This window comes from Podarcis raffonei, chromosome 10 (assembly GCF_027172205.1).
Source record: "Podarcis raffonei isolate rPodRaf1 chromosome 10, rPodRaf1.pri, whole genome shotgun sequence".
Classification (NCBI taxonomy): Eukaryota; Metazoa; Chordata; class Lepidosauria; order Squamata; family Lacertidae; genus Podarcis; species Podarcis raffonei.
The window spans coordinates 26,066,722-26,088,136 of NC_070611.1; positions in this window are offsets into that span (position 1 = coordinate 26,066,722).

A 21,415-nucleotide genomic window follows, 5' to 3' on the forward strand; every position below is an offset into this window, starting at 1 on the left:
CTTCTTACTTTTCCTTCCATATGCCTTATTCACTTTGAGAGTAAAATAAAATCAAGCCAATGTAAACAAAGAAGACATTTTAAATCAGGGACCTTTAGAACATAGAGAAAGTCCTGCAACTTCTGTAGGAAGAGTTTAATGGGACCTGCCTCCTGGTAAGTGAGCAAAGGATTGCAACCTAAATTTAGGGATACATTTCCCCTTTCCAGTTAACACCAAGAATGAGTCTAAAAACATGGATTAGGTACGGGTGAATCTGTCTATTTCAATTTCTCAAATTCAGTTCTCCACATTTCCACGTCAGTTGTGTGAAAATTCACCAGCCTTTTAGTGCAAATATCTCTTGATATACACATTTGTAAAAATATAATTTTGAAAAATCCGCCGAAATGGAAATTTTGAAGGATAGATCTGTTTGGGTTCACATATTGTTTCAGAAAGTACAAATTGAGCAGGCTCGCCCTTAAATGAGAACTGAATTGAATTTCTTCCTCATCGGTAGCTGGGCTGTGAGTCAATGCAATGCAACATAGAAAGTTGTGGCAAATGATCTTGTATCCATTCATTGCAAGTATCCACTCCTGACTTGTGGTTCTGTGTCCTCAGGTTGCAATGCAGTACAGGAAGAGAAGGAAGCATCACCAGGTAAGCTCACCTGGCTTTTTTTTTTTAACATATCTTTAGGCACTAGGCAAAAACATTCCTCTTCTCCCTGACTTTTGGCTAATTAGACAATCTATGGCCTTTTAAACTGTCGGAGGTATTGTTACCTTACCTTTACCTTTCTACTATGGTACTATGACTTTTTGTGTGTTTTTATATTGTAAACATCTCTGTGATTCATGGATGAAGGGTGGCATAGAAATAATAATAATAATACCGCCGCAATCTGCTCCCTTTCTCCAGCGCAATAGACAAACTTCACCTATCTTTCTAACACACATAATGAATGGGGAAGGGGTCCCACTTTACGTCCAGCAAATGAGGTTTCCAAGCTATATTTCCCCTCAGCACGAGTTATTTATCTCTCCAGAGTAGTCTACAATTGGTCTCTGCTTGTGTTCAGCAGCCGTGGAAGTCACCTGAGAAGTTTGGATGGAGCTTTGTGTCAGCAATAAGTTGGTGACATCAGTTCTCGTCTCCTTTTTTTTTAATCTGCTCCAGGTAATGTCAGAATTTATTCAGAATTTGGCCAGGATAGTGGACTCGATACAGGCAAGCCAACTGCAGGTGAAACCAGACATGACAGAACTAGTTGTTTTCAACAGGGGTGTGTGTGTGGTGCATGTGTCCTAGGGCCACCCATCATTGGTGGACTGTGGTCTTTCTTCATCATTCTAGCTCAGAGCTCTGTGTTTCCATAGATTCATTGTTGCTGCTACATTTCAAGGTTGCTGCTGTGTCCAGGAACTCTCGCCGGTGAAAAATCTGCAACTCTTTTTTAATTAGATGCAGACCTAGGGATATCAGTCATGACTTTGGCATCTCAGGGCTAAAGTACTGTAATGCACTCTGTGCATCTATGCTGCCCTTGAAGATGGGGATGTTTCAGCAGAATATTGATTCCAGCCTCGTGATGGAATGGAGCATCTGGAGCTTATTTCTGTTAGTGCTCCAGAATTCTGCACTGATTCCCTATCAGAGAGGCTATCGGTGGTATTCATCTAAGTTTTACTGAGAGTAGACCCACTAGAATGACTGAAAATGTTAGGTTCATTAATTTAATAAGGCTACTCTGAGTAAGTCTTAGTTGAATACGACGCTATGGTAGTCTACCAGGTTCTTTTTTTGATTAAGATGTTGCTGTTCCACTGGTACGACAATGATCTAAAAGCTTTCTTGTGCCCATTTCTGTTTTATTTATTTCTCATCATGATTGCTTGTGGAAACCTGCAAATTAGACCTTGGGGACAGGGGACAGGCTGAACATCTATCTGAGCTGAAGGTACCTGTCAGCACTCTTCTGTGTCACTCTCTCTGTGATGCATATTCCTATATGCATTCCCATCCATACATTCATGCACAACTAGAGCTGGATCAGGATTTGTAAAAGCAAATGAGCAGCATAAAGAAGCAAGCCAATCATTTCAGGTTTCTTGCTGACCTTCTCTGGCAGGGGTCAGCAAACTTTTTCAGCAGGGAGCCAGTCCACTGTCCCTCAGACCTTGTTGGGGGCAAGACTGTATTTTGAAGGGGGGGTGAACAAATTCTTATGCCCCACAAATAACTCAGAGATGCATTTTAAATAAAAGCACACATCCTGCTCATGTAAAAAGCCCAGGCAGGACCCACAAATAACGCAGAGATGCATTTTAAATAAAAGGACACATTCTACTCATGTAAAAACACGCTAATTCCTGGACCGTCCGCATGCCAAATTGAGAAGGCAATTGGGCTGGATCCGGCCCCCGGGCCTTAGTTTGCCTACCCATGTTCTCTGGGATAGTTTAGGTGCTTCAAACCGCATGTGCTCACACAGGCAAGGGCAATGCATCAATGAAATGTGGGTAGGGGGCATGTTTGTGGTGCAACAAGCAACATTGTGCATGCCTTTGCACATGGGGCAAGCAGCAGGAGCAAGCAGATTGGGAGCCTGGGGCAGCATGCATGCCCTGAGCCCAGGGGTGGGGCCAGCCGGGGCAGGATGCTCTGCAGGGCCTCCAAGGAGTCTGCCTGCCTCTTCCCACTCAGTCGCCCTAGAGCTGAGAGGGAGGTGGCAGGCGGATTGTTTGGGGCAGCGCGGAGCCTGCGGGCACCCAAGCCACCACGTCACTCCCAGGAGAGACGCTTGGCTCAGGCGTGCTGCAAGCCCCATGGTGAATGCCGCCCAGCATTTTGTCACCCCCCTCAGTGGTGACACCCGGTCTGGTCCACCCCCACCGCCCTCCCTTTCTCCACCCCTGGCAAACAGAAGCCTTTTTGGAAAGCAAGGATGTTCAAGAGCATGGGGAAGTAAAGTGGAACGGTCCAGAGAAAGAGGTAAATATTGTAGATCCCTAATGTAGGGATCTGACATATTTCAGATCAGACTATTTATCTACCCAGCCCAGTATTGTTGGTTTTGGTTGACAACAGTCCTCCACGGTTTCAAGGAGAGTTCTGCCACATCACCTTCTACCTAATTTGTTTAACTGGAGATGCCAGTGATGGAACCTAGAATGGAAAAGGCCCATAGCAGAGCTAGAGAATTTGCTTTTCATGCAGGAGATCCCAGGTTTAATCCCCATTTCCACACAGGGCTGGGAGAGAACCCTGCCTGAAACACTGGAGAATGACTGCCAGTCAGTGTGAACAATCTGGAGCTAAATGGACCAATGGTTTTGACTCAAGATAAGGTAAATTCCTATGTTCCTACAGATCTTCCAAGTGTCCCTATTTTCCAGGGACAGTCTCAGATTCACAGAAGCCATCCTGGTTTCTGATTTGATCCCTTCTTTTGAATGTCCTGACATTTGAATGTCCTGCTTTTCCTTAGGATGTCCCTATTTTCATCGCAGAAATATTGGAGGGTATGGAATAAGCTATCCCTATTTTCATTGGAGAAATGTTCGAGGGGATGTCTCTATTTTCACTGGAGAAATTTCGGAGGCTATGGACTAAGATGTCCCTGTTTTCCTTGGAGGGTATGCTATGGGTTCCTAAGACTCCAACTAGTTCCCACTGAACTGTGGGAGAAGGTGACCACACCCAGAGAAGGGTGGAGCATCTTTTACAGATTAGGCATGTCAGAGACAGACTACATACACCATAGGGACATCCAATGAAGCTGATTATTGGAAGATTCAGGATAGAGAAAAGCAAGTACTTTTCTCTACACAGCACATAGTTAAACCACTGCATAGCATTTGCTCCCACAAGATGTAATGGCCACCAACTTAGAAGGCTTTAAAAGAGAGACTATTTTCATAGAGGCTCGATCTCATAGAGTTGCTCTCCAAGCCAAGGAGATAGGTAACTATACAACCTTTAGAAGACATCTGAAAGCAGTTCTGTGCAGGGAAGTTTCTTTAATGTTTAGTGTTTTATTATGTTTTTATATCTGTTGAAAGCTGCCCAGAGCGGCTGGGGCAACCCAGTCAGATGGGTGGGGTATTATTATTATTATTGAACAGGACATTCCTATTTTCATCAGGAAAATGTTGGAGGGTGTGTTCCTATCCTCTGCATATTAAGCATGTGCTCTACCACTGAACTATGGCCCATTAAAAGCAAGAGAATGGGACTATGTTGCAACTTCCTTTATGTGAATCGCTATGGGCCTTTGGGTGTACCTGGAAGGGTGAAAATGCAACTTTTTTGTTTGCTTCTTTGGTAACCTTTGGATAAAACTGCAAGGGCAGTTACAGCATTCAGGTTAGAGGCCTTTTGAAAATATTTCACAGGCGGAAAAATCTTTACAGCACTATGTGGATTTCACTTTGCTTATAACCTTTGTCCTAAGGAGAAGAAGAAGGCAGAAAAAATATATATCCATACACACACTGAAAAGGCTGGCAGCACCCAGAATGGCAAAATCCAACTCACAGATTCATATGTTTATATGTCACTTCATTGACTGAATTAAATAAGCTGGAGCAGCCACGTTCTTTCAAGATCTTGTTTTGGTACACCGTGTGGATGAGAATATACATAAGCCCTTAAAAAGCAGGACTCTTCACATTTCAGATCTGGACATTATAAATAAGTAACAAGAAATACTGAAACCAGAGACATTTACCAGGTTGTATATTTTAAGTGCCAAAACAATCACACTCACCCTTTTTTCTGATACTTGTATTTATCAGCTCAACCTTCATTATGCACCACAAACTTAACAACCTAATTTTGCAATCCATTTCCATCCATGAAAATGAAAACCACAAAGTGTGTGCAAGGCCAATTTTGCTTCCTCCACATCATAGCAAGCATTTCCCTGTAAGTTACATTTTTTTCTGAAATACTGTGGGTTATTCCATGCAATCAATCTACAGACAGTCTGTCTCACACACAGCAGAGTTCAGGCATGGTCACCAAATCTGCTAGTTAAAATGTGCATGGGGAATAGTGCCCCTGACCTTTGTTTCGGGAACCCAGATCCCTGCCACATAATCTAACAAAATATCTCCATTAACTGACAATTTATATTCCCTTTGTAGACAAGCTTCTGGTTGGAAGAAACCTACACTCAGCTTTTTTATATATTAAAGCAAAACATCTTCTGTTAAGTTTCATGGAAACCTTCCCTACCTGCCTACCCAACTGCAAAGTATTGAATCTGGGGTTTGCTTACTTGTTGGGAACAAGCTCCATTGAATACAGTATGACTAAACACCCACAGAATTAAAAACATAAGAAGAGCCTGCTAGATCAAGCCAATGGCCCATCTAATCCAGTACCCTGTTTTCACAGCAGCCAACCAGGGAAACCTACAAGCAGGAGCTGAGCACAAGAGCACCGCCCCCCCACAAAAATTCAAAACAGCGCATGAACAGCCTCAATAAAGAACTGAAGTTTATACAATGCCTCTATAACACAAGTAACCACAGTCTGGCAGGCAACCTGGCAATGGGAATATTACACCTGTAAAGATCATACCAGCAGTAGAGGAATTCTGATTTTATCTTTCCAAAAGAGTCTGTTTCTCATTTCTTCAACTGCTCTGTTAGGCTGTGTTCACAAAACAGTCCTTCAGTTCATTAGATGTACTTCAAGTCACCAGCATTCCTTGTGCTCATTCACATAAAGGAATAACTAATTAAAAATGACTATTACTCATACTTAACTCTAAGCACAGCCACAAGGTCTCCTGATTAGGCACATAACTGTCAACATTTCTTTTTTTAGAGGGAAATTCCCTTATTCTGAATAGGATTCCTCTCAAGAAAAGGGAAAAGTTGACAGCTATGATTAGGCATTTGGTTTGTGATGTTGAATGTTGTCTGTTAAATCTGTTCTATCCTGTTTCCCCTTTGTTTAAACCAATTCATGAACCAAGAACTTATACACTGACCGCTAATAATGGACCATATGTTGTAGATATCACTCCACATTTATTACGCTATTTTTGTGATATACAAATGGCATGAGAAAACTTGGTATACTGATTTGTATAACATTCTTCTTCTTTATAAATCACAATAAAAAGTTATTCAAAAAGGGGGGGGGGGAGAACACTCCCAACCCCATATGGTTCACATAAACTAAAATTTAGAAGCAATAGTGCCTCTGATTAGTGGGGAGAGAATAGCCAGCATGGCTTGTAGCCATCGATAGCCTTATCGTCCATCAGCTTCACTCCCACCCTCCAATGTAGTAAAGTCTTTGATTTATTGGCCACATCCAGACCATCACTACCTCCAAGCACCTTTCTAGCATCTCAGGCCCCTCTCCTGATTCACATGGAACAGAGAGATGTAAGATTATTAGGAGGTGGGACAATTAAGGGACAGAAAACTGGGTGTTCATGTACAAGATTTTCAGTAGACAATATGTATGTGGATTGGAGGCATAAAGAAAGAACAGGCATTCACTTAAGGTATTCTGCCCCGCCCCACTAAAATGGCTTTTAATATATATCTTCATTTCCAAAGCTGTTCTAATTGCCCCTTGAGAAGTCCTACATATGTTCTGATTGATGGGAAATAGCTGTTTAAGTGCTTGAACTAAATAAGATGGAGTGAGGAAAAGAATCATGACTTTCCTAATGGAATGCTTTTCTTTAGACTTGTCCATGAAAGGAAAGAAATATTCAGATTAATGTACAGGTTCACACCTACAACGTGTAAGTGTTCTCAGTCCAAGCAAAGCTAGCAATTGCTGGCATATCCTTGAACATCCACAAGGATGTTCAAACAAGGACAGCCATCTTGTCCTATTAGATATTTGTGTCTTTAGACTGAATCAATGTCTTCTCAAGCCTTACACAGATATTTGACACGAGGGGGGCTGTGGGGAAAGGCTTGCTAGCTTCATCCCCATCACCCTTCAGGTCACCACCTGATGTTGCAATATTGTAGTTTGCTAGAGCTAGTTAGACTACAAATATAGGCAACAACAGATTTACGCACATCTGATTGAGGCAGGAGTGCAACTGCACACATCACGGCGACCCAGAAGTGGCCGGAAAAGGGAGCATAACAGAGAAGGGAGTGTCATGAACGTAATGCCTGCACAAATTGGTCATTGCCTATAGTTTCTTCCAGTAACTGGGGGGAAAAACAGTTTTGGTTTTCTTTATTTATTTAAGTCCTTGACCAATTCCCCCCCCCCCGCTGCATAGGAGACTACAGTACGCATCACACAATGGTACAGACTAAAAGCCTATCTAGTTCAGCATCTTGTTCTCACAGTTCCCAACCAGATGCCCAGGGGAAACCTACAAGCAGGACCTGATTGCAACAGGACTCTCCCTAATTGTGACTCCCAGAAACTGCTATGTAGTTGCCTCCAACACAGAAAGTAGACCATAACCATCATGCCTAGTTACTGAGAGCCTTACTCTCCATGAATTTGCCAAATCCAGCCTTTCTCAACCTGTGGGTCCCCAGATGTTGTTCGACTACAACTCCCATCATGCCTAGCTAGCACGGCCAGAGCTCAGGGATGATGGGAGTTGTAGTCCAACAACATCTGGGGACCCACAGGTTGAGAACTGTTGGCCTAATCCATTTTAATGCCACCTAAGTGACCATCACTGTACAAAGTGGGAGCAAATTCCTTGCTTTAACCATGCTATGTGAGAAGGAGTATTTTTAGTTTTTAGCATCAATTGCAATACACTGTTGAGGTTGTTGCTGAGCAATCTATAGTCTTGTCCTAAAACAGATGACTCATCACTCATATTAGAAAAGCGCCTACAAATCCAACATGAAGAAAATGTTCTCTATAGTGTTCATGATTTTAGGGCCTTGGAAGTCTAATACTGTCGAGAACTAGGGTTTTAATCATTTTTGAATGTGCGATGTATATGTATAAAAAGTAATGTCATGCATAGCTCTCTTACGCTATGACACCTGCAGCTTAAGATCTCAGATTGACTACTCTGAAGGTTTATGTTGTGTGTGGTGAACAGAGCAAAGCCAGGGCCTCACAGGCTCTGCAAGCTGTTGCCAAAGGAAGCCCATCTACTTTCTTCTCTTATGGCCTTCTGCCAGCATGCAAATACATTTTGTTCAGACAGCCCTTAGACCTCTTTCACTCACTTTTTATTGTTACAGTAAACGTTGCCGTTTGTTCAAGTGCCTGTGTTTTTTATATACATTTTTATTTTATTGATGATTTGTCTGCATTTCTTATGTTTCGATTTTTGCTTTAGTTCAAATTCTACTGGTGTTAGCTACTTTGAGCATCATTTGGTAGAAAGGGAGGAATTGGATGCACATGCAACAAAAACAGCTATTATTATTATTATTATTATTATTATTATTATTATTATTGGGGTGCTTGGAAGTCAGGCAGATGCCTTCTCCTGAATGAAGCTTCTTTCTGTCTTAGCTGAGGGGGCTGGAAAATACAGCACATTTCAATATTTACCCACAGAGTTCAATGCGACTTATTTCCAGGTAACTGTGTACAGGGACTAAAGACACAGTCCTATATTTGCTGGTGAGCACTGTGCTTGCTAGCAGATGACTCGATCCTTTTTTTGCTTCACAGAAAGTCAGCTGATGAGTTAAACCTGTGTAACAGGATAAGTTTCAAGCAAAAAGCTAGCAGAGGAGAGAAGAGAAACAGAAATTACAGGAGACAGTGCTGCGGTGTAAGAAGGAGGCCCCTGACCTCTTTTGATCATTAGAACTGAAGCAAGTTGCTAGGTCAACTCCTTACCCTGAATTGCCATCCCCACCCCCCACCCCCCGCTTTATTAGCACAAGTTCGCAAACTGCTTTCCAGGAAAAAAGAAGAAGTTGGAGCACATACAGAGAAACTAAAAAAAAGGAAAATACTGAATATATTATCCGAGGTCAAATTTTGAAATGCCTCCAGAGAAAGTAAGAAAAACGGAGGAAGTTATCTCATTTATATACATCTCTATTTATTTTCATGCTGCTACAACACTTTTGCCAGATATTGAGGGTTCCTTATTTACATGGGAACAAAGGAAAATTATGGAGTGCCTCACCAGAAGTGTCGGGATAGTCTTCAAAGATTTAACCTTGAGGCTGTATGTCAGGCAAGACCATTTGCAGAGTCCTCAATTCTGGTTCCTCATCCTTCCTGCCAAAGCTAGATCTACACAGCTATAAAGAACGCTTTGAAAACGCTCTGCGAATTATAATTTTTTTGTAAAATTCACAATTGAAAATATCACTGGGTTGTGATTTCAGCTCTACAGTGCCATCTGGTGTCACAGTGTTATAACACATTTATAACGCTGTATTTTGATTAATGTAGCTGAATCCCAAGTTACTCATCATAGCTTGTCCTCCTCTTATGCCTGTTAGATATGTTGAATGGCAAGCTGACTTTTTGGATGGGGGCAGTGGTGGCTGTTGCGGCTGTCGCTCCTGGAATCCATGTCAATCTCCCTTCCCCTCCTCAGCCCCAAACCGCTGGGCTCTTCACACCTGCCAGCTCTGAGGGAGGACTTGGTGCGCATTCCACCGCCACTGCCGATAGGAAGCCAAGAGTGAGGGTCACCACTGGCTCCTCCTCCTGGCCAATGACAAAGGCCAAGGGTTCTCACCCTTGGAGAGGAGGAGCCATCAGTCACTGCATTCAGCTCTGCCCCTGATTTCTCCTGAAATGCAGCACAATGTGTGCTGCATGCATGATGTCACACATGTGAGGTTGTGCATTGTGTGTGTGATGTCACACATGCAACGACGGCCTCCTCAATCTTTGGTGCAAGTTGGTACCTCTCTGCAGAGTGTTCAGTTTGGCTGCATCTGCCTATTCTCCCGCTGGTTGGAGGTACATGCAGCCATTGTGAAGTGCAGGGTTGTTTCAAAGCGCTTTTGCCAGCAACCCCAAACCTCTCTTTCTTTTTTAATTTAGTTACTGACCCATAGAAGGACCTGTCCTCTTATTGCAGGACTTCAGGTCTGTTACATTGTCAAAAGGTTTTCAGGAGTCCAGGGATATGGTTAGCCCTATTTATGTGCTTTCCAAGATTTCTAACAGTTTAGTGAATCAAAGCTTCCCTTTTCAGAAGCTCTATAGATTTGTCTTCAGCAAGATTTATTATGCATTTAACTATTCTAGCTTTAATAATGCCACCAATTTACTTGCAGAAGAACTTAGAGGCACAAGTCTATAATTCCCTGGATCTCCTCTGGGAAGGATACTTTATATCTCTGACCCTCCAGTTCTCTTGTCAGGAGGCTGGTTTTAATAATATGTCACATATTGTTGTTAAAAGTTTAGTAATTTCCCATCTGAGTTCTTTAAGAACACTCTGGTGAATGTCATATGTCCCTGATGACTTGAATCCAGGCAGCAGCTTGAGAGGGGAGGAGTTCAGCAGGCAGCTGCTGCATAAAGGTCCAGTCAAGAGGATGGTGGAATCTGAATTAATCGCCCAAGCAACTGAGCACAGGGAGTGTTTGGGCCAGTAGGCATGAGCTGTGGTTCTACCATCAAGGCTACAGGGATATGACACGAGTGGTTTTTCCCTACGGCACAAGCTGTCACTTATGTGTTGTTTTTACCTGTATGGGCCAATGGCCGTAATAAATGAAATGAATGGATATGACACGAGCTGGTGAGCAGCAGGTGTCTGACTGGAGAAGTCGGTATCAATAAGACTTCTGGATGCTGCCAGTAATTGAAGCCATTCAAGACTCCTTTGCAAGTCTGGCAGAAAGCCCCCTAAAAGAATGAAGAGGTGGAGGGAGAATATGGTATAACTTGTGCATTGTGCAGTGTAGATCTGGTACATCTGTGGTCCTGGAGCTCAAAAAGGCTCTACCCTCCATTACTACACCTCTACCACAGGGAGGGACACTGCAGATGATACTCTCAGAAGTCCCAAACTTTCTGATTTGTCATTTACCAAGCATCAGCACTGCATGTTGTGTCCACACAGAATAGCAGATATTAACAGGAGACTTAAATTATCCCTATGACTTTCTGAGCAGTTGTACTTTCCATTTCCAAGAAATAAGTTCTCTCTGCTACAATCAGCATGATCAACTCATCCTAAGAAGTGGCATTAAGAGTCCTGAGTTCCATCTTTGATTCACTACCTTTCTGATTCTCCATAATAACATGGGGAGCCATCATTTCTCAACAGGTCCTTTGTTGCCACCACAGCATCAATCATTCTCAGGTTTCCAGTTCAGTTACTCGGGATCCTCAGGGCTCTATTGTTAATCTTCATTAATATATTACTGACTTTCATAACCAATTTACTTTTGATTCTGTATAAATCAAGGCTGGTAACAGAGGACATTCTCATTTCTCTTTGTGACTGCCACTGACTTTGGATTTGAGGAACATCATCACTGTAATCACTCAGAGTGCCTTGAAAATGCCAGTCTTGTCAGGATGAAATTGGCAATTGCAATTCAATCATTATAACAAAAAGAAAGTCTCTCCAGTTCAAAAACTTTTGTTTGTCTCCCTTCTAATTTTCTCAAAGATGCAGGCGTGAAGTGTGATTATAACTTAGCAATATGAATTTTGCCAGCATCCATTATTGAATGAGGATGCCACAGGTACTTTTGACAACAACAACAAGCACTTGTTGTTCATATTACTTCAGCAGTATCTTTGTTACTTTCTCTTTGGAAGTGATGCTCTGCAGTATCCCAGCATAGCAGATCATTACTTTCACCCTCATTCCATAGCAACAAAGGTTTGCTGTCTGACAAAGGAAGAGGCTGTAACTCTATACACACTTATATAGAAATCAGCCCCATTTTACTCAAGGGGGTTTACTTCTGAGCAGATATGTATACGATTGCACTGAAAGAGTACAGCCATTGATCCAATTCTCTTTGAGAATCCCTGCTTTCATTTTGCCAAGATAAGCTTGAGTAATGTCCACACATGGGGCCTCAGCTATGGAGGGTTATGTTCTCTGCCAGCAGTGGGGAATCTCCAGCTATGGGTCTAATAATTAGTCTCCCTAGGCCTCCTCCTTTGACCCACAAGGCTCTTTTGAGATGTCAGGTGTGAGGCAGTTAAACACCTGGCTCTGCCAAAGGAGGGTTTGCAGCGGATAGGCAGCACCTGTAAAGTTCATGCAAAGCATTGTGCACAGGACTTCACAAGACCCAGCAATCAGTTGATCATCAACAATACCCATCAACATGGATGGATTTCAAAAGAAGATTGGACCAATTCATGGAAACTAAGGCTATCAACGGCTAATAACCATAATGGCTCTGCCTCCAGGGTAAGAGGCAGTAATGCTTCTGAATCCACAGGAGGGATTCTTGTGCTTGGCTCCTACCTCAGTGTTCCCCCCAGGCACTGTAAAACAAGATGCTGGACTAGATGGGTCACTGGCCTGATATACCAGGCTCCCCTTATGCTGATGGTTAGGTATTGGAGAGCACTGTGTAACACCAGAAGTCAGGCATGGTATATAGAAGTAAAATAGATAAAATATATCAGAGGGGAGGGGAAAATGGAAATAGGAGAGGTTGGGGGAAGGTTTCAGGCTTCAGGGAATCAGCTTCCTCCCCCTGTGGCAGTAGATAAGCAGAACAAAGGAAAAGGAGTCTTCTTACCAGTTAGAAACTTTAATAATCACAGCAAGAGAACAAAGAACACACCTGCTAGAAATGGCAATGTTCCCAATTAAGTTCCCTCCCCCCTCCATCCCTATCAAACTACGTCACTACTACGTCTTGTAATCTGAGCTTGTACCCTCTGCGCTTTTTGTTCTAACAGTCTCTGAGTTCTCTGTGTCTTTGGAGAAGGGGGTGAATGCTGTCCAGAGACTGTGAATGTTAACCCTCTCCCAGTGCTTCTTCTCCATCCAGTATTTCCCAGCTTCTGCCTTCTGAACTATGCCCCCTGCAAACCACTGTTCCAAATCTATACTGTCCTCCTGCTCCTGGGAAGATTCAGGATGAGGAGGAGGGTCTGGCTCCCACCATTCTTTCTCAGTGAGCCCTCCTCAGCATGGTCCCTGACAGAAGGTGTTCAATTTTTTAAAATGAGAAATATTCCCAAGGAGTTTTTGAAAGTGAAGATAGATGAAACAACATGAAAGTTGAGAAAAAGGAATTCTACATCATCTTGGATCTCATACATTAGTTGTCACAGCAATAGAAATGTATGAGGAGAGTGGAAATAATAGATATAAAATGGAGGTTTCAGTAAAAGGAAAGGGATGTAGAAAGACAGAAGAAAGTATAAGTAAGAGGGTTGAGAAATACAAAAAAGTAAGCCCGCAAAATGTATACTGAATATAAAAGCAGCAACAGAATGAAGAACAGAAATGAGGATTGTGTAAACCAATAGGGAAGACATTTCAATAATTCAGACATGAAACTACCAAAGAGACAATCAGAGTAAGAGCAGTATCAACAAAGAGAAATAATCAGATTTAAGAGGTCATGTATAGATGGAAGCACATTTTAGCAACATCTTGAGTCTGAGGAGTTAAGATAAAAATTACACCTGTATTACATTGTCTAGGCAGGAGGAAAGGGCAGCGAGATTGTCAAAGTCACATGTGAAGAAACAGATAAATGTGTGGAAAATCAAGAAATGCGGTTTTTATGAAGATTCGTTTCACAAATGTGAAATCCAAAATGGAAAGAAAACAATTAGAATACAAATGAGGGATTTATTTAATCAGAAAATGTAAAGATTTTAACCAGCACGCAGCCTAGTCTATGTCCCGGTGTGGTCTGTAGGACTTTATTTCAGGTAATGCACAGATGGTGAGGACATTTTTCATATATGATGCTCTGGATAAGCAAAGAAATATGCAAGGACAACATCTCTTCTCCCCACTTATTCCCTACAATCAGGGTGATGCTATATTCTGTAAGTAGTAGAAAAAACTCTTAATACAGTTATTTCTCCCATGCTTGATTTCAGACTAGGATAACAACAAATTGTTGCTGTGAGTGAATTGGTCCTGTTTCTACAAAGACTATTCTACTAGGTTTCCTTGATGGTGATGTGGTAAGCTGAGTCTCCTCTTACAGACATGTATTAGGGCTCTGAGGTAATTTGTGGGGGGTTTTCTGAGGTTTTTTGAAAGGTGTCAAAGAATCAACCTCACACTGACCACAGTCTGTGAACGTTCCTTTATGATACAATACGATACGATACGATACAATACAATAAACTTTATTGTCATTGTCCCATACAGAACAACAGAATTGAAAAATCTACATCAGACATTCACAAACCAACAAGCCTGCAATCCCAACTATCCCAGCCTAGTTAGCCCCTAAAAGCTCCGATACCCCATAATTGAATACAATATACTCATATAGAGACTACCTTACACTGTGTTTAAAACCAAAATCGCATTTGAATAGAAACTTTGTTCACTCGATAAATTGCATTCCAGTCCAGCGAGCCCTAAATAAGATGCATGCAGCCTGGATTTGATGTAATGCCGTTTTAGTTGCTAAGCAACTGGTATTATGGGTTTGTAACCCCTTGCCCCCATCTGATGTTGACAATCAAGTAGGAGAACTCATAGAACTGGCCTCTTGAGAATATATGACTGAACACCTTCCACAAATTTTGTAGAATATAACTGCAATGACCTGGAAGTTGAATTCCATTCTTTGTTGTTGTTGTTTTTAAATGCACTGCCCACCATTTTGTTTCCTTTTATCGTCTTTTATCATTTTCCTTACCTTCCTACTTGTCTGATGAAAAACAGAAGCCTAGATTTTCAATAACTGCAAGATCTAACAGCAGGGAAATCGTTAAAATTCTCAGAACCCCCTTCTCTTCCTCTAAAGTTTTGTCTACCTAAAGGGATGGGTTTCTCCTTGTTCAAACCTTCAAGTTACAGTTATAAATTTCCACCTTCATTTTTAAAAAATCATATATTGTTAGGAGGGTTCAAAATAGGGTCACTGAGGGTTATAGCCTGGAAAGGGCGTGTGTACAGAGAATCATGAGAGTTGTGGGCTCCCATAAGCACTTGTTTCTGAGCACAATTCAAAGTGTTGGTGCTGACCTTTAAAGCCCTAAAGGGCCTCGGTCCAGTATACCTGAAGGAGCATCTCCACCCCCATCATCCAGCCCAGACGCTGAGGTCCAGCGCCGAGGGCCTTCTGGAAGTTCCCTCATTGCGAGAAGCAAAGCTACAGGGAACCAGGCAGAGGGCCTTCTCGGTAGTGGCGCCCACCCTGTGGAACGCCCTCCCACCAGATGTCAAAGAGATAAACAACTACCTGACATTTAGAAGACATCTGAAGGCAGCCCAGTTCAGGGAAGTTTTTAATATGTGACATTTTAATGTATTTTTAATCTTTGTTGGAAGCCGCCCAGAGTGGCTGGGGAAACCCAGCCAGATGGGTGGGGTACAAATAATAACTTGTTGTTGTCTGTTGTTGTTTGGCCACTGTGAGGAAAGGATACCAGACTAGATGGGCCAGTGGTCTGATACAGCAGACTCTTTTTATGTGCTTATGCTGATGAAAAATGTCTGGTTCACATTATAAGATCAAGATCTCCCTTGGGCAGGCAGGGATGCAGTGGGTGGGGGAATCCTATTGGCATATGTAGCAGAGTTGTGCCAAAGTTCAATCTTTTGGAAACACGCGATTACAAAGCACAGTAAACTTAGAGGTTAGAAAATGTGATCCTGTATCCTAAAGTAGGTATGTTGTCTATTTTTGATAAAGGTAATGTGAATGTTGTTTGTAAACAGTTACTTGTATATCACCTGGTAGTCGCTTGATTAGTAATTGCTCAGAGATGGAAAGCGGCCTCAGATTACACTGACAGTAATTGGGTCAAGAAAGTTACCATATTTTTCCGTGTATAACACGCCCTCATGTATAAGATGCCCCCTATTTTTGGGAACTACAAATTAAGAAAATGGGGGGAGATTGCTCAGAGATGTTGAGCTTTTTTGAGGTAGGGTGGCCCTCAGTTGCTGAGCTTTTTTTTTAGGGGGAATTGCAGAAAATCGCTCTGCTGCATGACCAGCTGACGCAGCAGTGGCCAATCAGCAGCAGTCCTTGCCCAAGCCACCAATAACATGCCCTATAGCCACTGAAATCTCCGGCTCGCGGCTCGCGGCAGCAGCCAATCACACATCCCCCCTATGCACTATCTGTGTTTAAGATGAGCCCAAAATTTTAACCTTATTTTTTAGTTAAAAAAAACCCTTGTCTAATATATGGAATAGTACAGTATGTTCATTTCAGTATGTGCTATTTCAGAAAATTTGACCTGGAATCTTTGCGCAGCTAGTGGGAGAGGTAGCTGCACCTCTCTTTGGGGGTTATTCAGTTATTACATGACAATGCAACCACACAGGTGGCAAATTTCCTTCAAAATAAGATTTCATTTGGTGATGTCTGTAAGCAGGCTAGACATTTTTTTCTCTTCTTTCCTTTGCTGTTTAAAGTAAGCTGTCTTTTTACACCCCACTGATAACTTTGGGGGGGCGCTAGGGGCGCCTTGGAAGATGGCGGATATTAACATCTATCCAGCTTGCACGAGGTAATTACAGGCTGATTATGGGGAGTAAATCAGTCTCCCTAACATCTCTCCAGGGGGGAGAGATGCAGTTTTCACCCGCTGTAGCCATAAATCACCCCCGAGTTCGGAAGAAGGAGGGGGTGAGGCACTGGGTGCACAACCCTCGGCGAGTCTCGGAACTCCTCCGAAGCTACTTCCAGGAGCGAAACTAGTTGCGTTACTTAAAAGAAAAAAAATTGGCGAAAGATAACACACATGCTTCAAGAGAGGCAGGAGGTTTTTACCTGCTAACAATTTTACCAATGAAATGAAGAAGACTGAGACGGAAGACTACATCAAACTACAGAAAAGCTGGTATGTGGAATGGAGAGCAACGGAACTGAAGGGGGGGGAAATGACTTTTTATCTTTTTTTTGCTCTATGTGATTAACTAATAACCCCCCCTCTAGAAGATCCGTCACAGCAACTAATTGACAAATGGGACTAAAAATGAACTGTGTGGGAATAATATAATATAATAAATTTAAAGGTTTTACTCTGTAAAGGATTTGGATGAAGAAGGGCTCTCTTTGTGACGCAGTTAGAATTGAGACTGGATACGAGACCTGTGTTGCAGGAGGTTTGGTCTTGGGGAGGGCGAGCCGAAGATTTATTACTTTTGATGAGATTGCGAACTGGAAGGGGCAGGCCTCCTGGGAAAAGACTAATTTATGATGCAACAGGTCGGGAAGGCTAAAGAGCGAGCTTTGAGACTGTATTTCATTGGAATGACAAGATGGCGATTGCTTGCTCGAGCGGAAATGCCTGGTCTATTGGAATTTACGAGAGAGCAGTACAAAGTCCACACAGAACTACAAATAAGACTGTTTTTTCAACCCACTTGCGGAGCAATTCGGAGGCAAAGGAAAAGGAAAATGTGTAACGACAAGGGTTGAGAAGAGGCAACTGGAAATATCATTCTTAATATGAAAGTAGCAGAAAACAGTTGAGGATTGGACTCCTCCCGATCGAGAAGCATGGGTACCCCCCACAAAAAGAATTTATAATTTGGAAAACAATTGGATTATATGATATGTATTGTTATAATTTGGATTAATTGGTTTGATGTGTTTAATTTGGTGATATGAAACTTCATTAAAATTATTTTTTTAAAAAGATAACTTTTAACTCTGTTCTATTTACTTTTGATTTTTTACTTTAGGATTTATCATCAAAAGCTTCTCATACTGAATTTGCATTTTTTATTGTTACTACCAGTCCTTTTTCTCATTTATATTGTTTGTTCTACTGTTTAATGAAATTGCTTTTAAACAAAGCCTACTCCCCAAAGCAGAGTAATTGATCAGCAAGGTCTTTAAGTATGTGCTCTATAGAATGAAGTTCTTTAAAGATACACTGAGAGGAAAATCCTCATTAAAACTTATACTCTTTCAATAGATTTTGCATTTTAACCTTCCTAACCTAGTACGGTTGCTGTGGACATTTGCAAAACTTATTTAAAGCAAGCATGGACTGTGTACCCTTTTAAAGATTGGAAGATCAGTTGTCTTGTGGTACTTCACCTCCCTCCTTTTGTTGTTGTTGTATTAGTAGCAGTAAAAATAGTATTTAACTTAGGAAGCTACCAGGAATGCACTTTAGCCTTATCGAAATGAAAGGGGCAAGTGAAACTATCAAAGCCTATGTATTTGGAAAACAACAACAAACCCTTTTAGAGAACACTAGGTTATTTCCATTATTTACTGTGAGCACATTTCACCAAGTCATTTTTGGCAGTTTCTTGTTTACTTTCTCTTCAGTTAATACTGTGGGGTCCAACCTACCTCGGTAACTTTTAGGAATGTGAGGCCAATGAAATCCCCTCCCTTTCCCCCATTAAACTTATTTCATTCTGAAGTAATTTAAATAAAATCCTTTTATTTCTGGATTGATGCAGTGTAAACCAAAGGTGAAGATAGGAAACTGGCCATTTCTCTGGTCTTTATGACCAGAATGCCCCCTTCCTATCAAAGGTGCATGCACAACTCCCTGTCAGTTCATATACATAGCAGAGGTCAGAAAACCCCATTCTCGCATTAATATTTTGCAGTTAATGTACTAGTGATCTAATTATTTTGGGCTTTTCTTGAAAATTAAAGTAACCATGTTGGCCCCTTTTAATACTTTGTGTCTGAAGACGATTTTCTCATTATGTTCCTGATCTTTCTCTCTTTTGCTCCTTGTTATCTTAACTGTTTGTAAATTAACTTTAGATGAACATACTATTTTTATTTCGCAGGGTGATTGGGCTGTAATTTTATCATCAAGCATGTTTAATACTAATTACCAAACCCTATTTAGATCATTTTAAGAAACAAGATGAATGGGTCAATGATTACATACAATACATAAAAAAGACAGTTTCTTTTCTTTTCTAAAGGTCTATTTCTGAGCTGCAGAAGCAATGTTAAAATACATGCTTATGAGCTTGTACAATGTGCATAATGGAAAAGGGTGTCCCAAATGTTTTTATATATATATATATATATATATATATATATATATATATATGAATATTTGATATGCCCTTCACAAGCTTAACATGAATAAACAATAAAGAAATAAAGAAAAGGTAATGCATCAACAGAAGTATAATGTCCTGATCAAGGGAAGTAATAGTCCTGCTCTACTCTCCCTAGGTTAAACATCAGGAGTACTGTGTCCACTTCGGGGCTGAGAGGAGATTATTAAGAGACATTTAGAAAAGTGCTTTCACTTCTAGAAAAAGGGAGAAAATGTATAGACTAAGAAAGGTGGGTGTAACGTTCTGGTCCCATGTGTCAAGGCAAGTCAGTTGTTTCAGCACCAACGATAGCACCAAGTAAACAACTTCCCTCAATAAGAGGCGAACTCAAGGCTTTGGGGCCTCTGCCTCCCATCTACTTTTCATAGGATCCACACACTTTCAGAGAACCAGTCTGCTCTGGGCCAGCTGTCTAATCTGCAGACTTGCACTTCTCCTGTACTCCATGGCCTCTTCCTGATATGCTCCCTGTGCTATTGAAACAGTGAATTAGAGTATGAGGCACTCCGTTCCATTGGTTCTTGCTTCAGGGACCAGATCAGTCTTTTACCTACAGTGGTGAACTACCCCAATTTAGATCCTGGGTTTCCCCCCCTACATAATATAGGAGGGCCCTTTTATTGTGTTCACTGAGGGTGTGTGTGTAGACCATTGGTCCATCTAGCCCAGAAATGCTGAGGCTGACTCGCAGCAGTTCTCCAGTAATTTGGGTGGGCGTCTCTCCCAGTTCTAATTGTACATGCTGAGTATTGGGACCTTCTGCATGCAAAGAATGAGCTCCACCACTAAGCTGGAGCCCTTACTCAAACAGATACAGCTCTATCTATCCATCTGTCTAGACAGACAGGTATAGACAATACACTAGACAGATATACACACATACAAGAGGAAGAAATCAGTATCATTTTTTATCCATGTCTCCTTCACATACGATTGCTCATAAATCTGGTCTGTTTCACTTCTGCAATGAGATACTTAAAAAAACCCTATAAAAGGATTGTATTCAGAAACACATTTAAATATATATAGTTTTTGATTCTCAAAATACACATTTTGGGAACTGTATTTTCTCTCAAAATACAAGTGCTCTGAAACATTTTGATACATGTTTAGAGCTGAGAACACATTAAGAGAAGTGGGAAATCTGATGGTTATTGATGTTCTGGTCTGCATATCATTTCAGGAAGTGAATATCATATTGGAATTCAGGAAGATCAAATTATTCAGGATACTTATAGATACCATGAGAATGTACACACATATTCAATTTCACATTTAATTCCTACTTTCTCCCAATATAGGTTTTATTCATGTTACTTGTATAGTCAAATGGTTTTCCTCTATCCTTTATCATTTATCATCTTAAGTGCAGCATTTGTGAAAGAATGAAATGCCTGTTTAAAACCTCCTGCATCAGCTAGAAGAGCAGAACACTTTTATGATAAACGAGAACAAGTTATGAGTCTAAGTGCATCCCTAGTAGCGCTGTCATTAAAGCCTACAGGGGTTGACTCTCAGCATCAAAGGATTGGGACTTGAATTCACTCTACATGTTCTGACAAGTTTAATGCAATTATTTTATCATCGTTTCCATTTGGCATCTCATTGCTAGATGTTAGAATAAAATTGCATGTGGCAGTCAAGAAGACAGTATCACATTCATGTTATGTAGCGGAATCAATGCCCACCTGGGCATTTTAAAAAAATGGATTTTTAAAGGAAGCATTTAATGAGGTAATCAGGGTCTCTGCAAAATACCAAGGTTTAAATATTTGCCTCACATTTCCCTTTCCATGCCAATAACTTAACAAGCTTATGTGATGTGGAACTTGCAGAAATTAAGAGAGAAAAAGAAAGCAGATGTTTCTTGCTCTACCCTCACGTTTCATAAAGAATGTGATTACCTTAACAGTGTTATCAGAAATGTTTTACAAATCTATTGTCTTACTGGCCTGAACAAAATTAGATTTCTTGAGCCAAATGTAAATTGTATTGAAGCATTTTGTTGTTGGCACCTGTCTGTCTCACAAGACAATGGAGTGCGCCAAACTACTGCTTTAGCAGCATCAAAGTGACCTCTCCAGGTTGCAAGCCTGGGCAATGTGTACAGCGATCCTGGGCTGCTGAGACAACAAGACTTCCCTCTTGGCCTCACGGATGTGGTCCAAAGGAAACAAGAGCAATATGTTTGGCACCAGCTTGGCTACAGGAGTTGCCGGAAGGAGGTGTACAAGGTGCTTTACAACCATCTTAGCGACTCTACTCTGGATTTGCGCGGGATTTATTTCTTAG